Here is a 10,751-nt window from a genome sequence, read left to right on the forward strand (position 1 = left end):
TAGGTTGAAGAGGTGAGGAAAAGAGCATGCAAAAGGGAATAAACCATGAAGAAATGTAGTTTGGAAGTTCCAGCACCCGTGCGTACGCACAAGTGCTCGTGCGTATGCACAAGGAAGATTTGCGAGCGACGCGTACGCGTGGGAGTGAATTTTGCACAGTGACGCGTACGCGTGACCCGAATTACGTCAGCTCATTAATTGCAAATCACTAGGGGAAAACTTTGGGCCTCTAGAACCCAGTCCAACTCATTTCTGAAGCTATATGAGGCCAAAGGAAAGCTGAATGAAGGGGGAGGGGGCAATTTGGTTTAGTTTTTATGATGCTTTCTCTTAGTTTCTAGAGAGAGAAGCTCCCCCCTCTCTCTAGAATTAGGGTTTTATTAGTTAATTTCCTTTTAATTTAAGCTTTTAATTCTTGTTCAAGTGTAGTTTCATTTATGTTTCCATGTTCTTCTATCTTATTCTTCTTCATTTCTCTTGTTATTTCCTTTATTTTGTCATTCTTATGTTTTATGACACTCATGTTACATTGAATTTTAACTAATGGAATTTATGTTTTATGTTCATTTAATGTTTCCTTTAGTTGTTGTTATCACTTTCTTGCTTTTGGTAGTTAGAATTTATTTTAATATAATTTAATATTATTTTATTTTCATGCACACCAAGTATTTGATAAAATGCTTGGCTTAGTTTTTACTTAGCTTTTCTCCACTCTTGGCTTGGAATTGATGACTTTGGTGATCCTTGAGTCATTAATGTCCATTCTTGTTTGATATATTAGAGTAGTTAGTTGATTTAGTTTCCATTGACTCTATATTACCTTTAGTGTTGACATAGGACTTATGGATTGAAATTAACTATGCCTATTTGACTTATCTTCGATGTAAGGTTGACTAAGTAGGATTAGCTCTTCATAATCATCATGTGTTTGTGATCAATAACTGGGATAGGTAGTCTTAGCTCTCAATTACTTGCCAAGAGGTTTCTTGCATTTAAAGTTTCCTTTCTTTGCACTTAATTGCTTTGACTTTTATTGCTTTGATGTTAATTTCTTGCATGTTTAGTCTTCACACTCTTGGTTGAGAAATTGGGTGTTTGGGTGGACTTGAGTTGTGAATGTCCATTCCGCATTGTGTGAGAATGGTTAATTGGTTTGGTTTCCATTGACGCTAGTCTTTCACTAAGTAATTAGTGTGTTGACTAGGACTTATGGATTGAGATCAATTACCCCCTTTTGACTAATTCTCAAGTAGGATTGACTAATTAGGATTAATTCCACATAATTGCCATGTTTGTGGTCCATAACTAGGATAGGAATCCTAAATTCTCCAATTCTCACTAAGAGTCCTTTTTAGTATTTACTTTCTATTTGCATTGCTTCTACTTGCTTTCCATTTAATTGCTTGCATGCTTGTTTAAATTCTTGCTATTTACATTTTTTGCTCTCTTACTTTCCCAATTCCCCATGCTCTCTCATAGCCAATAATTGTACACTTAATTGTAACTCCTAGGAAAGACAACCTGGGAGTCAAAATACTCTCGGTTTATATTTGGTTTGAATTGTGATAACATTTGATTGATGATCAATTGATGGGTTTGGACTATACTTGCAATGTCAATCCTATTTTTTAGTGCGAAAATTTGAACCCATGCTTTTGGTTGTTGTCACTTTGGCTCCAAGTTTTGATTTTAAGTGTTGATGAGCTTCTGACCATGGTTGACTTCCCTTTTTCCATGGTTGCTTCTTCTGTGCTTGAGATGTTGTGATTTTCTTCTTAATTATTTGGTGTAGCACAAATGAGGGAAGATGTTTTTTATAGGCTCTGACCGAATGCAACTCAATATCCGATTGTGGCCCTTTCTTCTTGCATCATTTTTGCAACAAACTTTTGTCCTTTAATGCTCCATACCCTCTGCAATTTCCTTTTCTTTCTCTCTTCCTTGCTGAGTGAGTGACGTGACCGAAGTGAAGAGAGGAAGGAGAGAGAAGAGAGGACTTTTGGATTTTGGTGCAATTTTCAAGGAAGTTAAAGTGAATTGAACTTGGAAATTAAGTTACTTAAATCATGGGAGTAGGCAACCGTATGAAGCTTTGGTTACTTTACTAAATGGGCTTGGATCTTTGGGCCTTTATGGTTTTCTTTCTTTCTCAAAGTTCAGCCACTAGATTTTGGATCAATTTGATATAATAGCTAATAAGTGAATATCTTATACCCTTTTTTTATTAAGTTTTAGTATGTTTTAGTGAAAAATTCACCTTTTGGATGCTACTTTCAATTTTTGTGTTTTTCCAATGATTTTTGGTGATTTTTGGGAAGATTTTGCAAGATCTTGTTCAGAGATGAAGAAAGGATAGAAGATGCTGTCAATCCTGATCTCTGTGCATTCCAAAGAGCATATCTTGAGCTTTGGAGGTCCAATTGGCGCGTCTCAATGGCATTGGAAAGCTAACTTCTAGATCTTTCTAGCAATAGATGATAGTCTATACTTCTTTTCCAGAATCATTGCCAAAACTAGCGTTGAACGTCCACATCTAGAGTTCAATGCCCAAGAAGGACTAGCCTCCAGTGGTGAATCCCCGAGACTGGCGTTCAACACCAGCCAGGGAGCATAAGGCAGCGAAATCACCCCCTAATGGGCGTTCAACACCCATTTCCCAAGTTGGACGCCAAGCCTTGAATGAAGCACATGACCAAAGTGGGCCCAAAGTGGATTTTAACACTCTTTACCTTATCTAGTTTTATCTTTGTACTTTTTAAATTTAAATTAACAATCTTTTAGGGTTAGCATCTCCTATTTAAAGTGGAGATCACTAAATTTATCAGGACGGGGAGAGTGATGCACGAAAACTTGTCTCTCAACAAATTTCCCTCGGCAAGTATACCGAATTGTCGTCAAGTAAAAACTCACAATAGAGTGAGGTCGAATCCCACAGTGATTGATTGGTCAAGCAACTTTAATCAGAGGAATGTTCTAGTTGAGCTAAGCAGAAGTTGTTTTGAGAGTTGCAAAAAATTAAATGGCGGAAAAGTAAATAGCAGAAATTGTAAATGCTGGAAATAAAGAACTGAATATAAATGACAGAAAATAAATTGCAGAATCTTAAATGGGAAATGGGGAATTCAGCATAAAAGTAAATGGCAGAAAATAAAGAGAATGGGTAAGATTAGAAATGGGGAATTCATTGGGCTCAGGAGATGTTGCATTCTCCGGATCAAGTTCATTTTCATCTCTTCCTCAATCAATGCATTCATTGATCTCCTTGGCAATCTTAAGTGATTGAATTCCAATTCCTTGGTAATTCAATCTCTCAAATCTTGATCAATAGCCAATTTCTTGGTCTTATTGCTCATGAGAAGAGATGAAGTGTGGTCACTGATTATACCACATGTATTCCCAAATCAAAAATGCTGGTAGGATTATATGTCACTATATCTATCCACTATTATACCACATGTATTCCCAAATCAAAATGCTGGTAAGATTGAAAGCTTTCTAGTAAAATCAAGAGAAAGAAAGAAGAAGAATAATGAAAACTATTATTGATCCATCAAATTACAACAGAGCTTCCTAACCCAATGAAAGGGGTTTAGTTGTTCATAGCTCTGGGAATGGAAAGCAAAGATGGAAAATACATTCTAAAAGTAAAACTAGAAGTTGCAGAGAAAGTAAAATTATACAGAGAGTGGTTCTCTCAATCCCCAAAGCTCATTTCTAGTTCAAAACTACTCCTATATATACTACTCTTCTGATCTTCTAGTTGGCTCCTCAAGTCTTGGATATGGGCCTTTGGATCATGAGTTGAAGTAGTTTGGAATCTTCAGTGGGCTCAGCTTTACTTGCAGAGAAAGTGTGAAGTAGGCATGAACTTTAGCTAGGACGTTAGTGGCATTAACGTTAAGTGAAAATGTGGGTTCGAGAACGTTAGTGACAATCACCTTTTTCACTAACATTCCTAGCCCAAGATGGTTCACGTTAACTTTAACGTTAGTGGCACTAACGTGACCACTAACGTTGCCTCTTGGTCCACCGCAAGCGTTATTGGCGTTTACCTTTGCCAATAACGTTGCTCTTAACTCCCTTTTTCTCACGTTAGAGTCCACGTTAGTATAACTAACGTGGCTCTTAACGTGGGCATGCCTTAGCCTCGAGAGCGTGAGTGACACTTACCTTTGTCACTAACGTTCCAAACGCCCCTTCTCACGTTAGTGCCTCACGTTAATTGTCTTAACGTGGCCACTAACGTGGTGGTGATTGCCATCTTCAATGTTAGTGACAAAGGTGAGTGTCACTAACGTTGGATCATCATTTCTTTCCTCCACGTTAGCTTCCACGTTAATGCAATTAACGTGGCAACTAACGTGGCAACTAACGTGGCTCATAGTGGCTTGGTCCAACGTTAGTGACAAAGGTGAGTGTTACTAACGTTGGTGATTCCTTGCTCCTCCCACGTTAGAGTTCACGTTAATGTAGTTAACATGACTCTTAACGTGGCCAATTGGACTTAGTCCAACGTTAATGACAAAGGTAAGTGTCACTAACGTTGGCTTTGTCTTCCTTTCCACGTTAGAGTTCACGTTAACTGAGTTAACGTGACTCTTAACGTGGCTAATTGCCAATTTGGAGCGTTAGTAGTATTCACTTTTACCACTAACGCTGGAGCTCCCTTTCTCTCCACGTTAACTACCACGTTGATGTAGTTAACGTGGCAATTAACGTGGGCCATGATGGTTTCGAAGGCATTATTGGAAATCACTTTTCTCATTAACGTTGCAAGTTTATTCCCATTCCACATTAGTGGTCACGTTAATTAGATTAACGTGGCTGCTAATGTGGCTCTTCCTTGCTTCTTTTGTCCTGAAATCAAGCAAATAAAGTGCATTAAAGCTCTAATCCAAGTTATGAGACATGCATTATCCAATTTGTCATTCAATTCATGCATAATTCTCATAAAATCACATGAAATTCACAATGTTTGCTTGAATCAAGATGTAAGTGATTATCTACCCAAAACTTGCTTATTAACTAAGAAAATGCATGAAACTACCCTAAAACAGTAAAGAAAAGGTCAGTGAAACTGGCCAAAATGTCCTGGCATCACAACACCAAACTTAAAGCTTGCTTGTCCCTAAGCAAGTACTGAAACATGAGAATGATGAATGAAATGACAAGAGAAATGAGTCAATATTGTGGAAGTCATGTCTTTGGTTTTATGGGGTTTCATGCATAGCAACTTAGGTTCATTCCTTCATTGGCTTTCAGACCTTTACCATGCCCTGGAATACTCACTTGATTGCACCCTATGAGACTTTTATTCATTGATCCGTTTGTCTTTTCAGGGTTTGATTGTGTTCTTTAGACTAGGTGCTTTGTAAGGGGGCGACTCTTTAATATAAGCTTTCAGCCAGCACTCCCGAACCAGTTGATTCAAGGTGCTAGATGTTAAGACACCCTTAAGGACTTACTCCCTCAAGTCTCTTTCCCCCATACATTCACACCACAGGCACATGGTTTGTTATTTTTTTTCTTGAGACCTTGGTGTCCATCACCTTTTTGGGTTACTAAGTGTTCTGTAGCAAAGGTTACTCTTGATAGTGGACTTTCAGCTGATAATCCCGGGTTAGTTAACCCAAGTTACCAAGTGATAAGGCACCCCTGAGAGCTTATTCATCCAAGTATATCCTTTGCACAAGAGCACCACAGACACATGCCTTAAGATTCAATCCTTGGTGCCTAGCCTTATTTCTTACTCTTTTTCTTTATTTCTCAACTTTCATTTTTTCTTTCCCCTTTTCTTATTAGGATCTTGTTATTTAGCTAGTATCATGGGGTGTGTTTCAAGCATATGATTCAGGACAGATAGTTGCCTTCCTACCTTGTTGGTGAACTAACTTAGCTAAGTAATTACTACCCCACAAGCTTAAGAACTTTCTCCACAAATTGAACATCACTCTGGTCTTTCATAACATCTCTTTTTATTTGACATAAAGGGACAAGCATACAAGTGAGCAAGGTGAGAATGCAGTAGTGACATTAGACTAGCAAGCATCTGACAACAGCAAGGAAAACAAACATTAAATTCTAGTAATTTAAGCTAAAGAGTAACTATTAATCAGGGGCACATTCAGACTTCCAATTTGAGCATTTGCAAGCATATGGAATCAAATAACAATACAACCATTTGGTGGTGCCTTCCAGCTATCCCTTTGTTGTCATTATCCATAGCTTCTGCATCCTTCTTCGCCTCCTTGGATGATGGTGCACTGTTTTTCCAGAAGATTGATTGAATCCCTGCAAAGTTATTGGAAGTTGCTTGTTCTCCAAGCACTTGAGGAATAGTTAGCATGCATGTATGCTTGTGAATTTCTGAACTCAATTTGGTGTGTGAACACCAAACTTAGTTCCTTGCCTAATGCAACAGATTGAATACATGCAGAGGATCTTATGTTCTTTTATTACTAAAACGACTATGAACTAGAAACTAAACTCTTGTCAAGTGGTTTCCCTGATTGGTTGGGGCTAGCAATTTGCTCTTGAAGAGGTGTAGTGTGATTCTAACTGAAATCTTTGGTGGAACACCTCCACCAAACTTAGAATTACACATTCACTCTTGGATTGTTTTGGTGTGCAACACCAAACTTAGCTCCTCGCAATACAGGGTAAACTACTTGTAACTTTTATTGAAATGATCATGAAAAGAAAACTACCTTAGGTTGGGTTGCCTCCCAACGAAGCGCTCTTTTAGTGTCGCTAGCTCGACGATTTCTCCATCAGTTGAGATGATATTTCACTTTGGGGCTTTCCCCCATGTTGCCCATGTAATACTTGAGCCTTTGTCCGTTCACAGTGAAAGTCCTCCTTGAGCTTTCCTCCATGATTTCTATGTGTCCATACGGCGAGACCTTTGTGACAAGAAAGGGTCCAAACCACCTTGATTTGAGTTTTCCAGGGAAGAGTCTTAATTTGGAGTTGTAGAGGAGCACTTGCTGTCCCTTTTCGAAACTCCTGGGTGTCAAATTGAGGTCATGTCTTCTCTTTGCCTTTTCTTTATAGATCTTGGCATTTTCATAGGCTTGAGATCTGAACTCCTCCATTTCCTGCAACTGCATGACTCTTTTTTCACCAGCGGCAAGGCTATCAAAATTTAGTAGCTTGAGAGAACCCAGAGGGCTTTGTGTTCAAGCTCCAATGGTAAATGACAAGCTTTTCCATACACCAGTTGATATGGGGACATCCCGATTGGTGTTTTGAATGCCATTCTGTATGCCCAAAGAGCATCATCTAGCTTCTTCGACCAGTCCTTTCTTGATGCTCCTACAGTCTTTTCCAGAATCCTTTTTAACTCTCTGTTAGATATCTCGGTTTGCCCACTTGTTTGGGGGTGATAAGGTGTGGCAACCTTGTGCTTTACCCCGTATCTTAGGAGAAGAGCTTCTAGTGGCCTGTTACAAAAATGGCTCCCTCTATCACTGATGAGCGCTCGTGGGACTCCGAACCGGCTAAAGATGTTCTTTCTGAGGAAGTTCATGAGCACCTTGTTATCATTTGTTGGGGTTGCAATGGCCTCTACCCACTTGGAAACGTAATCCACTACTACTAGGATATACTTGTTTGAATATGAGGTTGGAAATGGTCCCATGAAATCGATTCCCCATACATCAAATAGTTCCAGTTCTAAGATGAAATTCTGTGGCATCTCATTTCTTTTGGGTAGGTTTCCAGCTCTTTGACATTCATTGTAGCTCTTTGCTACTTCCTTGGCATCCTTGAAAAGGGTGGGCCAAAAGAATCAATTTTGTAACACCTTGGCTGCAGTTCTTTCCCCTCCAAAGTGGCCTCCATAGCACGAGCCATGGCAGTTCCATAAGACCTCTCTTCCCTCTTCTTCTGAAACACATTTTCTAAGGATTCCATCTGAACACTTCTTGAATAGGTATGGTTCATCCCAAACAAAATACTGAGCGTCATTGATGAGCTTTCTTTTTTTATGTTTGTTGATTTCTGGAGGTAAAGCCCCAGTTGCCTTGAAATTGGCAATATCTGCAAACCAGGGTGCTCTGTGAACCGTCATCAATTGCTCATCTGGGAAGAACTCATTTACACTTGTATCATGTGATCCTTCTTTATCATGAGGGATTCTGGATAGGTGATCTGCTACTTTGTTCTCCACTTCTTTCTTATCTCTAATTTCAATATTGAATTCTTGCAACAACAAGATCCATCTTATTAGTCTTAGTTTTGATTCTTGCTTGGCAAATAAATATTTAAGTGCTGTGTGATCTGTGAAAATGATCACTTTGGCACCAATGAGGTACGATCTAAACTTGTCAAATGCAAAAACTATTGCCAGCAACTCCTTTTCAGTAGTGGTATAATTTCTTTGAGTGTCATTGAGGACTTTGCTGGCATAGTATATCACATGGACCAAGTTATCTTTCCTTTATCCTAACACTGCCCCAACTGCAAAATCAGATGCATCAACATCAGTTCAAATGGTAAGTTCCAATCAGGTGGGGAAATGATAGGGGCAGAGGACAGCCTTTTTTTCAAGTTTTTGAATACTAGCATGCATTTTTTATCAAAGACAAATGGTGTATCAGATACAAGGAGATTGCTTAAGGGCTTGGCTATCTTTGAAAAATCTTTAATAAACCTTCTGTAAAAATCGGCGTGCCCTAAAAAGCACCTAATTGCCTTGACATCACTTGGTGGGGGTAATTTTTCAATGAGTTCCACCTTAGCTCTGTCTACCTCAATGCCTTGGTTAGAAACCTTATGGCCAAGAACTATTCCTCTTGTCACCATAAAGTGACATTTCTCCCAGTTCAAGACCAAGTTGGTCTCCTGACATCTTTTTAATACCAGGGCTAAGTGATTTAGGCAATTAGGGAAGGAATCTCCGAATACCAAAAAGTCATCCATAAAGACTTCAATGAATTTTTCTATCATATCTGAGAAAATGGAGAGCATGCAGCGTTGGAAAGTTGCAGGTGCATTACATAGCCCAAATGGCATGCGCCTGTAGGCAAACACTGCATATGGGCAAGTGAATGAGATTTTCTCTTGGTCTCTCGGATCAACCACTATTTGGTTATATCCTGAATAACCATCGAGAAAACAGTAATATGCGTGTCCTGCAAGTCTTTCCAACATCTGATCCATGAAAGGAAGGGGGAAATGATCTTTTCTTGTAGCTTCATTGAGTTTTCTGTAGTCTATGCACATCTGCCATTCTGTGACGGTCCTTGTAGGGATTAGCTCGTTCTTTTCATTAGGGACTACAGTGATTCCTCCTTTTTTTGGGACAACTTGCACGGGGCTGACCCATGGGCTGTCTGAGATCGGGTAGATCACCCCTCCCTGCCATAACTTCATGACTTCTTTCTATAACACTTCCTTCATGACTGGATTCAGCCTCCTTTGGGGTTGAATGGATGGTTTGACATCGTCTTCCAACAGTATCTTATGCATGCATATGGCCGAACTGATTCCTTTCAAGTCAGCAAGGGTCCATCCAATGGCATCCTTATGCTTTCGCAATACTTGGAGTAGTTCATCCTCTTGATCTTGGGTGAGGGCTGAATTTATGATCACTGGGTAACTTTCATTCTCTCCTAAGTATGCATATTTGAGAGTGGGTGGCAGTGCTTTGAGTTCAGGTTTGGGTGCTTCTTTTTTTTCATTCTCTTCCTTTGGTGCACCCTGTATATGAATCTCTACTGTTGAAGCCTCTTCGCTAGATGTTGATTCCTCCTCTGTTAACCCTTCAAGTTCTTCTTCTTCAAAAATCTCTTGTAGTGCGTCTTCCAATGAATCCAACCTCATGCATTCGCCCAATGGTTCTGGTGGGTAACTCATAGCCTTGAACACATTGAATGTCATCTTTTTATTGTGTAATCTTAGGGTGAGTTCACCTTTTTGGACATCAATGATAGCTCCAGCAGTGGCCAAGAACAGTCTTCCCAGGATGATGGAGGCCTTGGCTTCCTCCTTCATGTCCAGCACTACAAAGTCTGCTGGGAAGATAAAATCTCCTACCTTCACCAGCAAATCTTCTACTATGCCATGAGGAAACTTGAACGATCGGTCAGTAGGGCCATTTTTGTTGGCTTAGCCTCCTCAATCCTCATTTTTCTCATCATAGCTACTGACATCAGATTTATGCTGGCTCCTAAGTCACACAGAGCCTTCTCCACTGTGATTTCCCCTATAATACAAGGGATCTGGAAGCTCCCAGGATCCTTCAATTTCTGGGGTAGTTTGTGCTGAATGATGGCACTACATTCTTTGGTTAGTATCACAGTCTCATTGCTCTTCCAGCTTCTCTTCTTGGTCATTAATTCCTTTAAAAACTTGGCATAGAGCGGCATTTGCTCTATTGCTTCAGCAAAGGGTATGTTGATTTGTAGTTTCTTGAAGATTTTTAGAAATCTTAAGAATTGGTTGTCATCCCCCTTCTTTTTCAATTGTTGAGGGTATGGAGCTTTTGGGATGTCTGGCTTCAGCATTTCTCCTTTTTGCTGTGAACTGGGAATGGGAATTTGGACTTCATCTCGTTCCTTTTCCCCTTCATTTGAGTTCTTCTCTTGTGATTTCTTGGGAATTTCCTTCAATTCCTTCCCACTTCTGAGGGTGATAGCCTGACATTCCTCTCTTGGGTTTGGATCGGGGTTACTGCACAGGTTATGGCTGGGAATTTGCTTGAATAGGTAGCCAATTTGTGTCTCAAGTTTCTTGATGGTAGTATCTTG

The sequence above is a fragment of the Arachis ipaensis genome, chromosome B8 (assembly GCF_059453495.1).
Source record: "Arachis ipaensis isolate K30076 ecotype BB chromosome B8, ASM5945349v1, whole genome shotgun sequence".
In the NCBI taxonomy this organism is placed as follows: Eukaryota; Viridiplantae; Streptophyta; class Magnoliopsida; order Fabales; family Fabaceae; genus Arachis; species Arachis ipaensis.